Below are 13,284 nucleotides of genomic sequence, written 5' to 3'. Positions count from 1 at the left end.
GAAAGAAAATCAATTAATGCAATATACAACATTAACAAACCAAAATGGACAAACCACGTGGTTATCTCTATTAATGAAGAAAAAGCATTTGACGGGATCCAGCATCCTTTCTTGATAAAAACACTTCAAAAGAAAGGAATAGAAGGAAACTTCCTCAACATGATAAAGGACATATACGTGAAACCTACAGCTAATATCATACCCAATGGCAAGAGACTGAAACTTCAGATACCCACTGTCACCATTGTTATTCAAAAGCATGCTAGAATTTCTAGCCAGAGCAATTAGGCAAGAAAAAGAAATAAACAGCATCCAAATTGGAAGGGAAGAAGTAAGACTTTTACCATTTCCATATCGCATGATCCTACATTAAGAAAAAACTACAACAAAACAACATGAGCAAATAAAAAAGCTCCACAAAGTGGCAGGATATACAAGATTAATGTGCAAAATCCATATGGGTTCTATTGTGTTAAACTAGACAAGGAAGTAATAAAGAAAAAAATCCTTTAAAATTGTAACTAAAAGAATTATATATGTAAGAATAAACTAGATAATATAAGTAATATATAAAATATTAGAATAGAAATCTAAAGATACAAAGAATCTGTACACACACAACTACAAAATATTGCTAAAAAACGATATAGAAAGACCTGAATAAATGCAAGTACACCCATTGTATTAGTTAGGGTTCTCTAGAGAAACAGAATCAACAGGGAACACTTGCAAATATAAAATTTATGAAAGTGTCTCACGTAACTGTAGGAATGCAGAGTCCAAAATCCACAGGGCAGGCTGCGAAGCCGATGACTCCAATGGATGGCCTGGATGAACTCCACAGGAGAGGCTCACCAGCCAAAGCAGGAATGCAACCTGTCTCCTCTGAGTCCTCCTTAAAAGGCTTCCCATGATTGGATTTAGCATCACTAATTGCAGAAGACACTCCCCTTTGGCTGATTACAAATGGAATCAGCTGTGGATGTAACTGACGTGATCATGAACTAATCTTATGAAATGTCCTCATTGCAAAAGACAGGCCAGCACTTGCCCAATCAGATGAACAGGTACCACAACTTGGCCAAGTTGACACCTGTCCCCAACCATGACAGTCCACCCCTTGTCAACTTGGCATATATATCACCTTAGACCATACGTAATTTCCAAATGAAAACAAATAAGCACACATTTTTTCTTTTACCTGACAATACTCAACTGTCCAGCATATAACTGGAAACACATTAAATCTCTCCAGAATAGGGTGCAAATCCTTGGGCAACATTCATTCTTAAACTTGATATCTTACAACTTAAATAGTATAACACAAACAAAACAGCATTACAGTCCTCGTTTCTGTAACTGATCATGTGGTCGAAGTTCATATTTATCACTACCTTCTTCCACTACCCATTCCATTTTCCCTTTCCCCTCAGCAAGCACTTCAGCTGGCCGTGGTTCTTTGCCTGGTGGGGTGACCCAAACCTTCATTCCTGAAGTCTCAGAGCCATTAGTGGTCCTGCCTGAATTCTGTTGTTGCAGTTTTCCATTGATTTTAATCATAGGGCATGGCAGTACTAATAGACGCCCCAGGGGATCTCCTATATTCCAAGAAAACTCTTCTTTACCTCCATTATGTAGTTGCAGTCCTACTTCTTTCTGATAGTCAGGGTCAATTACCCCAGACAATAATGTAATCCCCTTCTTGGTGTGTTGATCCAGAGGCATAAGTAGCCCAAAGTGGCCAGGTGGCAATCTTAACTTCCAGTTCAGTGGTATCACTGCTGTTTCTCCTGGAGAAAGCACACGCTGTTTTGGAACTAAAACCTGTAGACCAGCAGAACTCAGGGTGGCAGGGACAGGAAGCAAAAATTTTCCTAGTGGATCACTAGGAGTAATAGTGAGTGGCACCACACCCATTTCCACCCCTTGGTTCTTGGACCCATGGATCCTGGCTATGGGAGAAACAGCACCATACAGCGGACGCTGATTCAGAGCATACACAGCTTCCTGGAGAACATTACCCCAGCCTTTCAACTTTTTGCCACCTAGTTGGCACCGTAATTGAGTTTTCAAAAGGCCATTCCACCGTTCTATCAATCCAGCTGCTTCTGGATGATGGGGAACATGGTAAGACCAGAGAATTCCATTAGCATGTGCCCATTCTCGCACTTCATTTGCTGTGAAGTGTGTTCCTTGATCCGAAGCAATGCTATGTGGAATACCATGACGATGGATAAGGCATTCTGTAAGCCCACGGATAGTAGTTTTGGCAGAAGCATTGCATGCAGGGGGAGCAAACCCATATCCAGAGTATGTGTCTATTCCAGTTAGAACAAATCGCTGCCCCTTCCATGAAGGGAGTGGTCCAATGTAATCAACCTGCCACCATGTAGCTGGCTGGTCACCTCGGGGAATGGTGCCATATCGGGGGCTGAGTGTGGATCTCTGCTGCTGGCAGATTGGGCACTCAGCAGTGGCTGTAGCCAGGTCAGCCTTGGTGAGTGGAAGTCCATGTTGCTGAGCCCATGCATAACCTCCATCCCTACCACCATGACCACTTTGTTCATGAGCCTATTGGGCAATAACAGGAGTTGCTGGGGAAAGAGGCTGACTGGTATCCATAGAATGGGTCATCTTATCCACTTGATTATTAAAATCTTCCTCTGCTGAAGTCACCCTCTGGTGTGCATTCACATGGGACACAAATATCTTCATGTTTTTAGCCCACTCAGAAAGGTCTATCCACATACTTCTTCCCCAAACCTCTTTGTCACCAATTTTCCAATTATGGTCTTTCCAAGTCCCTGACCATCCAGCCAAACCATTAACAACAGCCCATGAGTCAGTATACAAACGCACCTCTGCCCAGTTTTCCTTCCAAGCAAAATGAACAACCAGGTGCACTGCTCGAAGTTCTGCCCACTGGGAGGATTTCCCCTCACCACTGTCCTTCAAGGACACCCCAGAAAGGGGTTGTAATGTTGCAGGTGTCCACTTTCGGGTGGTACCTGCATATCGTGCTCAACCATCTGTAAACCAGGCCCGAGTTTTCTCTTCCTCAGTCAATTCACTGTAAGGAACACCCCAAGAGGCCATAGCTCTGGTCTGGGAAAGAGAAGATAATGTGGCAGCAGGAGTGGAAACCATGGGCATTTGTGCCACTTCTTCATGTAACTTACTTGTGCCTTCAGGACCTGCTCTGGCTCTATCTCGTATATACCATTTCCACTTTACAATAGAGTGCTGCTGTGCACGCACAACTTTATGGCTTGGTGGTTCAGACAACACCCAACTCATGATAGGCAACTCAGGTCTCATGGTAACTTGGTGGCCCATGGTTAAGCGTTCAGTCTCTACTAAGGCCCAGTAGCAGGCCAAAAGCTGTTTCTCAAAAGGAGAGTAGTTATCTGCAGCAGATGGTAAGGCTTTGCTCCAAAATCCTAAGGGCCTGCGTTGTGATTCTCCTACTGGGGCCTGCCAAAGGCTCCAGACATCATCTCTATTTGCCACTGACACTTCCAGCACCATTGGATCTGCTGGATCATTGGCCCAAGTGGCAGAGCAGCTTGCACAGCAGCCTGGACCTGTCGCAGAGCCTCCTCTTGTTCAGGTCCCCACTCAAAATTAGCAGCTTTTCTGGTCACTTGATAAATGGGCCGGAGTAGCACACCCAAATGAGGAATATGTTGTCGCCAAAATCCAAAAAGGCCAACTAGGCATTGTGCCTCTTTTTTGGATGTGGGAGGGGCCAGATGCAGCAATTTATCCTTCACCTTAGAAGGGATATCTCGACATGCCCCACACCACTGGACACCTAAAAATTTTACTGAGGTGGAAGGCCCCTATATTTTTGTTGGATTTATCTCCCATCCTCTGACACGCAAATGCCTTACCAGTAAATCTAGAGTAGTTGCTACTTCTTGCTCACTAGGTCCAATCAACATGATATCATCAATATAATGGACCAGTGTGATGTCTTGTGGGAGGGAGAAACGATCAAGGTCTCTGCAAACAAGATTGTGACATAGGGCTGGAGAGTTGTTATACCCCTGAGGTAGGACAGTGAAAGTATATTGCTGACCTTGCCAGCTGAAAGCAAACTGCTTCTGGTGGTCCTTACTAATAGCTATTGAGAAAAAAGCATTTGCCACATCAATAGCTGCATACCAGGTACCAGGGGATGTATTGATTTGCTCAAGCAATTATACTACATCTGGAACAGCAGCTGCAATTGGAGTTACCACCTGGTTGAGTTTATGATAATCCACTGTCATTCTCCAAGACCCATCTCTTTTCTGCACTGGCCAAATAGGAGAGTTGAATGGGGATGTGGTGGGAATCACCACCCCTGCGTCTTTCAAGTCCTTAAGAGTGGCAGTAATCTCTACAATCCCTCCAGGAATATGGTATTGCTTTTGATTTACTATTTTGCTTGGTAGGGGCAGTTCTAGTGGCTTCCACTTGGCCTTTCCCACCATAATAGCCCTCACTGCACGAGTTAGAGAACCAACGTGGGGATTCTGCCAGTTGCTCAGTATGTCTATGCCAATTATACATTCTGGAACTGGGGAAATAACTACAGGATGGGTCCGGGGGTCCACTGGACCCACTGTGAGACGGACCTGAGCTAAAACTCCATTGATCACCTGGCCTCCATAAGCCCCCACTCTGACTGGTGGTCCAGAGTGACGTTTTGGGTCCCCTGGAATTAATGTCACTTCTGAACCAGTGTCTAATAATCCCTGAAATATCTGATCATTTCCTTTTCCCCAATGCACAGTTACCCTGGTAAAAGGCCATCGGTCTCCTTGGGGAAGACTTAGAGGAATGTTAACAGTATAAATTTGTGGCAGTGTAACAGGTTTCTCCCCCATAGGGACCTGGCCTCCCCTTCATTCAATGGGCTCAGGGTCTGTAAACTGTTTCAAGTCTGGAAATTGGTTAAGGGGCCGTGACTCTGTGTTTTTGTAATTCAGGTTAGACTTCTGTTCCCTTGACCTAGAACTCTTTTGTTTATACAGCTCCAACAAGAATTTAGTAGACTGCCCTTCTATTGTATTTCTAGGCACCCCATGATTTACTAGCCAATGTCACAAATCTCTGCATGTCATATAATTTTGATGCCTCCTTTGAGTTTGTTGTCTATTATAATACCCACGTCTACCTTGTCTTTGGTGATTAAGTGCTGCCACCTGGCTTCTGCCAACTCGGGATCCTGTCATTCCCATTGTGTTTAAGGATTCCAGCTCGTGACAGCAGTTCCTACAGTAATATCTGACCTACAGAGAAGTGCAACCACAGAGCTCTTGAGGGATGATGGTGCTAGTCTCACAAATTTATTTCTCACTGTTCTGGTAAAAGGTGCATCCTCTGGACATTCTTGGGGTATAAGAGCAGGCTTTGCATGATAAATCCACTCTAACATCCCAATCTCTCTAAGCCTGTGGATCCCCTCATCTACATTATACCAGGGCAGTTCTGGCATTTCAACCTCAGGTAATGTTGGCCACCTTTTGATCCATGTTTCAACCAACCAACCAAACAAGCTGTTAACACCTTTTCTAAGCTCTAGCTATAACATTGAATGCAGAATCTCTGCTTAGTGGGCCCATATCAATAAATTCAGCCTGATCCAGCCTTATATTCCTCCCACCATTATCCCACACTCTTAAAATCCATTGCCACACATATTCCCCTGATTTCTGTCTATATAAATTGGAAAACTCACACAGTTCTTTTGGAGTATAATGTACCTCCTCATGTGTGATACTTTGTACCTCACCTTTAGGGGCCTGTTGGGACTTTAGTCTAGTTATAGGTCTAGAAGAAATGAGGGGTGGTGGGGGTGGGTCATGAAAAGAATTAGCAGTATCTTCCAAGCCATTTGCTTCAGGGCTTTCATTTGCAGTTTCATCTGGTGAAACAGGATTAATAACTCTAGGGCTAATCCCTTCAGGAGGAGGTTGGGTGGCCAATTCCTCAAGGCAGGCTGGAGGTGGGGCGGCTATGTCCTGAGGGCAGACTATTACAGGGTTATCTAAAGAAGGCTCAGCATGGTCTAGGGTTTCAACCTCACCCCCAACATCATTATCAATCCATATGTCACCATCCCATTTTTCAGGGTCCCACTCCTTTCCAATCAATGCCCTCACTTTAATGGCAGACACCATGCAAGACTGAGATTTCAGTTTACGTTGTAAAGTTGATACTCTAACAATACGATTCTGAGTCTGATTTTCAGAGATCTCAAGTCTACAGCTACAGGAAATAAAATTTTCCTTCAGGATACTCATAGAAACCTCTACATCTTTCAGACGGCACTTAAGCTTCTTGTTTGAAGCCTTAAGTCCATCCCTTTCACCCTTTAATGTAGACAGTGTATCTAACAACAACCAACCAACATCTCTATAACTCTTATTTCAACAAAACTCTGTAAAGGTGTCAAAAACATTATCCTCCAGAGTCTGGCTTCGTACAAGCGAAGCATTAGGAGAATCGAATGATGATATTTTGACTATCTCCTTTGCCAACTCAGTCCATGGATTGGGAGTGTCATTCTGATTACGGGAATCAGAGTCCTTAGTGTCTCTGAGCCCAGTCAGAGTAGAAAACCATTCATAAAAACCCATTTTTAAGATTCTGTTCCTTAAGAACCACTCCTGGTACCAAGATGTATTAGTTAGGGTTCTCTAGAGAAACAGAATCAACAGGGAACACTTGCAAATATAAAATTTATGAAAGTGTCTCACATAACCGTAGGAATGCAGAGTCCAAAATCCACAGGGCAGGCTGCAAAACCGACGACTCCAATGGATGGCCTGGATGAACTCCACAGGAGAGGCTCACCAGCCAAAGCAGGAATGGAACCTGTCTCCTCTGAGTCCTCCTTAAAAGGCTTCCCATGATTGGATTTAGCATCACTAATTGCAGAAGACACTCCCCTTTGGCTGATTACAAATGGAATCAGCTGTGGATGTAGCTGACGTGATCATGACCTAATCCTATGAAATGTCCTCATTGCAACAGACAGGCCAGCACTTGCCCAATCAGATGAACAGGTACCACAACTTGGCCAAGTTGACACCTGTCCCCAGCCATGACACCCATGTTCATGAATTAGAAAGCTAAATGTCATTAAGATGTTAGTACTACCCAAATTCATCTACAAATTCAAAGCAATACCAACCAAAATTCTAATAGCCTCCTTTGCAGAAATGGAAAAGTTAACTGTTAAATTTATTTGGATGCATAAGGAGTTCCAAATAGTCAAAAACATCTTGAAAAATAAGTTTGAAGTAAGAGGACTCATGCTTCCTGACTTTAAAGCACATTATAAAGTCATAATGGTCAAAATAGCATGATACTTGCATAAATGTAGACATATTGATCAATGGAACCTAATTGAGAGTTCAGAGATACACTCTCAGATTTATGGTCAATTGATTTTTGACACAGCACCAAAATCCACTAAACTGGGATAGAACAGTCTCTTGAATAAATGTTGGTGGGAGAACTGGATATGCATATCCAAAAGAGTGAAAGAGGACCAGTGTCTCACACCCTCTACAAATAATTCAAAATGGAAAAAAAAAACTGAATAAAAAAGTCAGCACCATAAAACTCCTAGAAGAAAATTTAGGCAAGATCCTTCAAGATCTAGTGATAAGAAGTAGATTCCTTAAACTTGGAATATGTCATTGGTAACAGAGACCATCAGGAGTTAGAAATAGGGTAAGATAATGGGTAATTGAAGCTGAAGGGATACAGACTGTGCAACAGGACTGGATACAAAAACTCAAAAATGGACAGCACAATACTACCTAATTGTAATGTTAAAACACTGAATGAAGCTGCATCTGAGCTACAGTTTTTGTTTGTTTGTTTTGTTTTGTTATATATATATTTTGTATTTTAATTTTTTTCTCTATATTATCATTTTATTTCTTTTTCTGTTGTCTTGCTATTTCTTTTTCTAAATCGATGCAAATGTACTAAGAAATGATGTTCATACATCTATGTGATGATATTAAGAATTACTGATTGCATATGTAGAATGGAATGATTTCTAAATGTTGTGTCAGTTAATTTTTTTTGATTAATAAAAAATGTTAAAATGCACTGAAAATGGAACTCTAAAAAAAAAGTAGATTCCTAGACCTTATGTCCCAAAACACAAAGAATAAATGAAAAAAGAGATAAATGGGGTGACTTCAAAATTGAATACTTTTGTGCTTCAAAGGATTTTGTCAAAAGGTTCAAAAGGCAGTTGGTGTAATGGGAGAAAATATTTGGAAACCACACATCTGCTCAGGGTTTGATATCCCAGATATATGAAGAAATCCTACAACCCCACAATAAAATGATGAACAGCCCAATTAAAAAAATGGGCAAAAGACAAACATAGACATTTTTCAAAAGAAGAAATGCAGATGACTAAAAGGCACATGATAAGATGCCCAGCCTCACTGACTATTAGGGAAATACAAGTCAAAACCATAATGAGATATCCTCTCACACCCAATAGGATGACCACTATTAAACAAACAGGAAACCACAGTCATGGACAGGATGTGGTGAATTAAGAACTCATATTCACTAGTGGTGGGAATATAAAATGTGCAGCTGCTGGGGAAGAGAGTCTGGACATTCCTCAGGAAGCTAAGTATAAAGTTATCATACAACAAGGCAATCCAGCTTCTCAGGATACACTCAGATGATTTAAAAGCAGGAATTCAGACAGACATTTTGCACATCAATGTCCATAGGGACATTATTCACAGATGTCAAAAAATGGGGAAAAAAGTGTTTATCAACTCATCAATGGAAAAAGAAAATGTGGCATATACATATGATGGAATATTATTCAGCAGTAAGAAGAAGTTGAGTCCTGAAGCATGCAACAAAATGGATGAACCCTGGGGAATACTTATAATATGTAAACTCATCGACATAAAATACAGAACAGATCTAAAATGAGGCCAGAGAATGGGAAGTAACTCCTTATTATGCACTGAATGTTTTAATTAGATTGTACTAAATTATATCAAAATGAATAGAAGTGATGTTAGCAGGTTATTATGATAATTAATCATATCGAATAGTGGGTGAATGTCTGGAAAGGGGAAATTGTAGTCATTTATTTCACCATAAGGAAAGTTGGAGTTTAAAACATGGAAATGTATAACAGCAAATATTATGGTGGACCGTGACTGTGATTAAATAAACAAATATAAAAAATATTAAAAAGTTCTTTCGTGAACTAGAATAAATATAAGACACTATTATAAGGAGGTAATTATAGAGAGGTATAGAGGTAAACTGATCTATTGCAAACTATGGACAAGAGTTAACAGTGATATTTTAATAATCTTTCATCAAGTAACAAATGAACTTCACCAACACGATGGGTCAACAGTTAGGTAGGGGGATAAGAGGTATAAGAGTACTGGAGATTTATATTTTTGTTCTTGTTTCTTCTCTAGAGTAATGAAGATATTCTAAAATTAATCATAAGATTTCATGAAATCATGAGTTAACGTGAACCATTGATTTTATACTTTGGATAGGTTATATACAGTGTGAATATATTACAACAAAGTAAAAAACAGGTGGGCCATGGTGGCTCAGCAGGCAAAGTTCTCACCTGCCATGCCTGAGATCCGGGTTTGATTCCTGGTGCCTGCTGATGCAAAAAAAAAAAATTACAAAAAAGTTACTATTACTATTAAGAGGCTGGAATCAAACAACATTTTCAAATAAAATTATTAGCCAAGGGTTTAATGGGACAACATGATATGGCCAAAGTTCAGAAGTTAAACATCAGAAAACACACACTCATTCATCCTGTGTTTATGATTGTTTTAATGAGGACTTTTCAAAGATATTCCACCTTGAAGTTCAGAAAAAAATACATCAGAATATACATGAATGAATAGAGTTAGGGCAGTAAAACAGATAATTAAGATGCAAATGTTGCTTCCTATCTGTTCTAGTTTGCTAGCTGCCAGAATGCAATATACCAGAAACAGAATGGCTTTTCAAAGGAAGAATTTAATGAGTTGCAAGTTTACAGTTCTAAGGCCTAGAAAATGTCCCAATTACAACAAGTCTATAGAAATGTCCAGTCACAGGCATCCAGGGAAAGATACCTTGATTCAAGAAGGCTGGTGAAGTTCAGGGTCTCTCTCTCAAGTGAGAAGGCACATGGTGAACACAGTCAGGGCTTCTCTCTCAGCTGGAAGGGCACATGGTGAATACGGCATCATCTGCTAGCGTCTTCTCCTGGCTTCCTGTTTCGTGAAACACCCCAGGAGGTGTTTTCCTTCTTCATCTCCAAAGATCACTGGCTGGTGGACTCTGCTTCATGGTGCTGCTCTCTCTGAATCTCTCATTCTCCAAAATGTTTCCTCTTTTATAGGACTTCAGAAACTAATCAAGACCCACTCAAATAGGTGGAGACATGTCATCCCCTAATCCAGTTTAACAAGCATTCTTGACTAAATCACATCAACCAGGGAGATGATCTCATTACAGTTTCAAATATACAGTATTGAATAAGGATTATTCTACCTTTAAGAAATGGGATTTATATCAAAACATGGCTTTTCTTAGGGGGCATACATTCTTTCAAACCAGCACACTATCCAATGTCACATATTAAGGACAAATATTATTACCTCATTAAGTAACAATTTTTAAAACTACTAAAATGATGTCATTTTTAATAAAATAATTAGATATGTAGTACACAGCATGACAAGTCTGCACAGTTCATTCTTGAGGTAAGGCATAATGGTGTTTGAATCTATTAGTGTAAGCAAGAATTGCCCATAGAAAGTCATTTGTGAACAGGGACATTTATACTTTGTCATTTATACTATTTTCCAATGTAACAAAATAACTATTGCAGTTTCACCACTCCAAGTTAGCCTTGATGATTGCTTTGTTGGCTGCCTCTTTCACATCCTTGTTCCTTAGACTGCAGATCATGGGGTTCAGCATGGGAATCACCATGGTATAAAACATGGCCACCATTTTCCCCTGCGCCACAGACTCCTCCGTGGGCTCCTGAGATACATGAATATGAGGGTCCCACAAAATATGGTAACAGCTGTAAATGGGACCCACAGGTGGAGAAGGCTTTCTTTCTCCCATCAGCAGAGTGCATGTGCAGCACAGCTACTACAATGAGGGTGTAGGAGATGAGGACAACAGAGAGGGAATGTGTGAAATTAATGCCAGTGATGACTATCATTGTGTATTCTTTGATGTGGACTCCACCACAGGCAATCTCCATGAGAGGGGGATCTGCACAATAGAAGTGGTTGATTTCAAAATTCCCACAGAAGTGCAAGCCATAGGTCCACAGTGTGCACATTAGACTAACAGAGAATCCATAGACATAAGCCAAAGAGATGAGTCAAACACAAGCTGTCCTAGACATTTTGCTGCCATAAAGCAATGGGTGGCAGATGGCCATTTATCGGTCAAAGGCCATCACTGCCAAGATGTAGGCTTCCACGTGGACGAGGGCAATGAAGAAGTAACATTGCACCAAACACCCCACATAGGAAATGGCTTTTGCCTCTGATAATAAGTTTTCCAGCATTTTTGGGGTGACATTGGATGAGAACCAGACATCTACAAATGACAAATGACCCAAGAAAAAGTACATTGGGCTCTGAAGCTGGGGACTGATACTGATCAAAATGATCATACCAATGTTCCCTAACAGAGTGACTATGTAAACTAGTAGGAACACCACAAAAGAGAGAACCTGTAGCTCCTGGCGACTAGTCAACTCCAGCAGAATAAATTCTGTCACATCTGTGAAATTTGGCATTTCCTTATCAAAGGCCCAGCCTGTTTTGCCTATGGAGAAAGACAAAATGTGAAGGGGATTTTTTTGTTGTTGAAATATTTAAGTCACATTCATGTGACTTAATTTAGGAAACGATGTAGAGTTTGCACATTGCTCAAGAGAGAGATAATATAGGCATAATTGGTTTTTTCTCTATGCATTATAAACTTATAATTTATCTTTTTCCAGTATCTCATCTGCAAAATATGTAGATAACATTCATTACAAATAAATATAGTATTAGAATTGGGCAATTATATCTTTCTAGATTATTACAGTAGACATACTTGAAATCAGAGCACAAGCATAACCAAATTCCGACTGAGAGTTGCAAAACAAGACTCAAACTATTGCAATATGTTATTGGGTGGAAAAGAAACTTGAGACACAGGGATGGTATAATATAAACCCAGATCAGCTAGCCAATTGTTAAGTCAGAAGATCTTTGATACTCGATTGAATATCTTTTCCATGTTATAGCTGCCTCTAATTATCACCCAAAATGGAAACTTATATGACATTACCCATTTTTACATGCCTTAGAGAGTAAGCTTTCACTGTTCAACTTTTGTACAGTGGACAGCCCTATATGTTGACCTTATAATCTAGTTCTTGACATGTTTGTCCTACATTATATCAAACTACTTTATCATATGCTTTCCAAGTTTTAGATTCAGCCTCATATTTTATTTTATTTTTGCTTCAAATTATTCTGATTTGATTGCTACCTTGACAAGGGAGAGGTAAGATGGATGTAACAGCATAACTCTGTTTTCATAATCTCAGAAAAGTAAACTACAACTGTATCAGTCACTTAGCATCACTATCAAAATGTAAATAATAGATACATATTGAGGTAAATATCACTGATGTGCTTTATTAATTGCAGTGGCTCATTTCAGATTCCATTGTTTCTCACAGAACCAGCCCTAACAATTCAAATCCCGAATTCAAGTTATCACAGAGAAAATATCCCCAAATAATACTGTGGTAGTTAGGTTCAGGTGTCAACTTGGCTGGGTGAAGCCACCTAGTTCTGTTGCTGTGGACATGAGCCAATGACATGTGAACCTCATCTGTTGCTGATTACATCTGCAGTTGGCTAGGAGGCATGCCTGCTGCAGTGAATGATATTTGATTTAATTGGCTGGTGCTTAAATGAAAGAAACCAGCCCAAGCAGCTCAGCATACCTCATCTCAGCACTTGCAGCTCAGACCAGGCCTTTGGAGATACAGAAAGGAATCACTCCAGGGAAAGTTGTTGGAACCCAGAGGCCTGGAGAGAAGGCCAGCAGAGACCATCCTTTGCCTTCCCATGTAAGAAAGAACCTCAGTTGAAAGTTAGCTGCCTTTCCTCTGAATAAATTTACATTTTTAACTAAATAAATCCCCTTTTATTAAAAGCCAATCCATCTCTGATGTGT

The 13,284-nt window shown here is 40.4% G+C and overlaps 1 pseudogene; it reads right to left on the bottom strand.

The window, feature by feature from the left end:
- Positions 1 to 10,911: 10,911 nt before the first annotated feature.
- LOC143645606 (olfactory receptor 5M9-like) lies at positions 10,912 to 11,842 on the bottom strand (annotated as a pseudogene).
- Between the last annotated feature and the right edge of the window lie 1,442 nt (positions 11,843 to 13,284).

Source organism: Tamandua tetradactyla, chromosome 9, assembly GCF_023851605.1.
Source record: "Tamandua tetradactyla isolate mTamTet1 chromosome 9, mTamTet1.pri, whole genome shotgun sequence".
Lineage (NCBI taxonomy): Eukaryota > Metazoa > Chordata > Mammalia > Pilosa > Myrmecophagidae > Tamandua > Tamandua tetradactyla.
The sequence above is the reverse complement of the archived record's forward strand: the minus strand, read 5'-3'. Positions and strand labels throughout refer to the sequence as shown.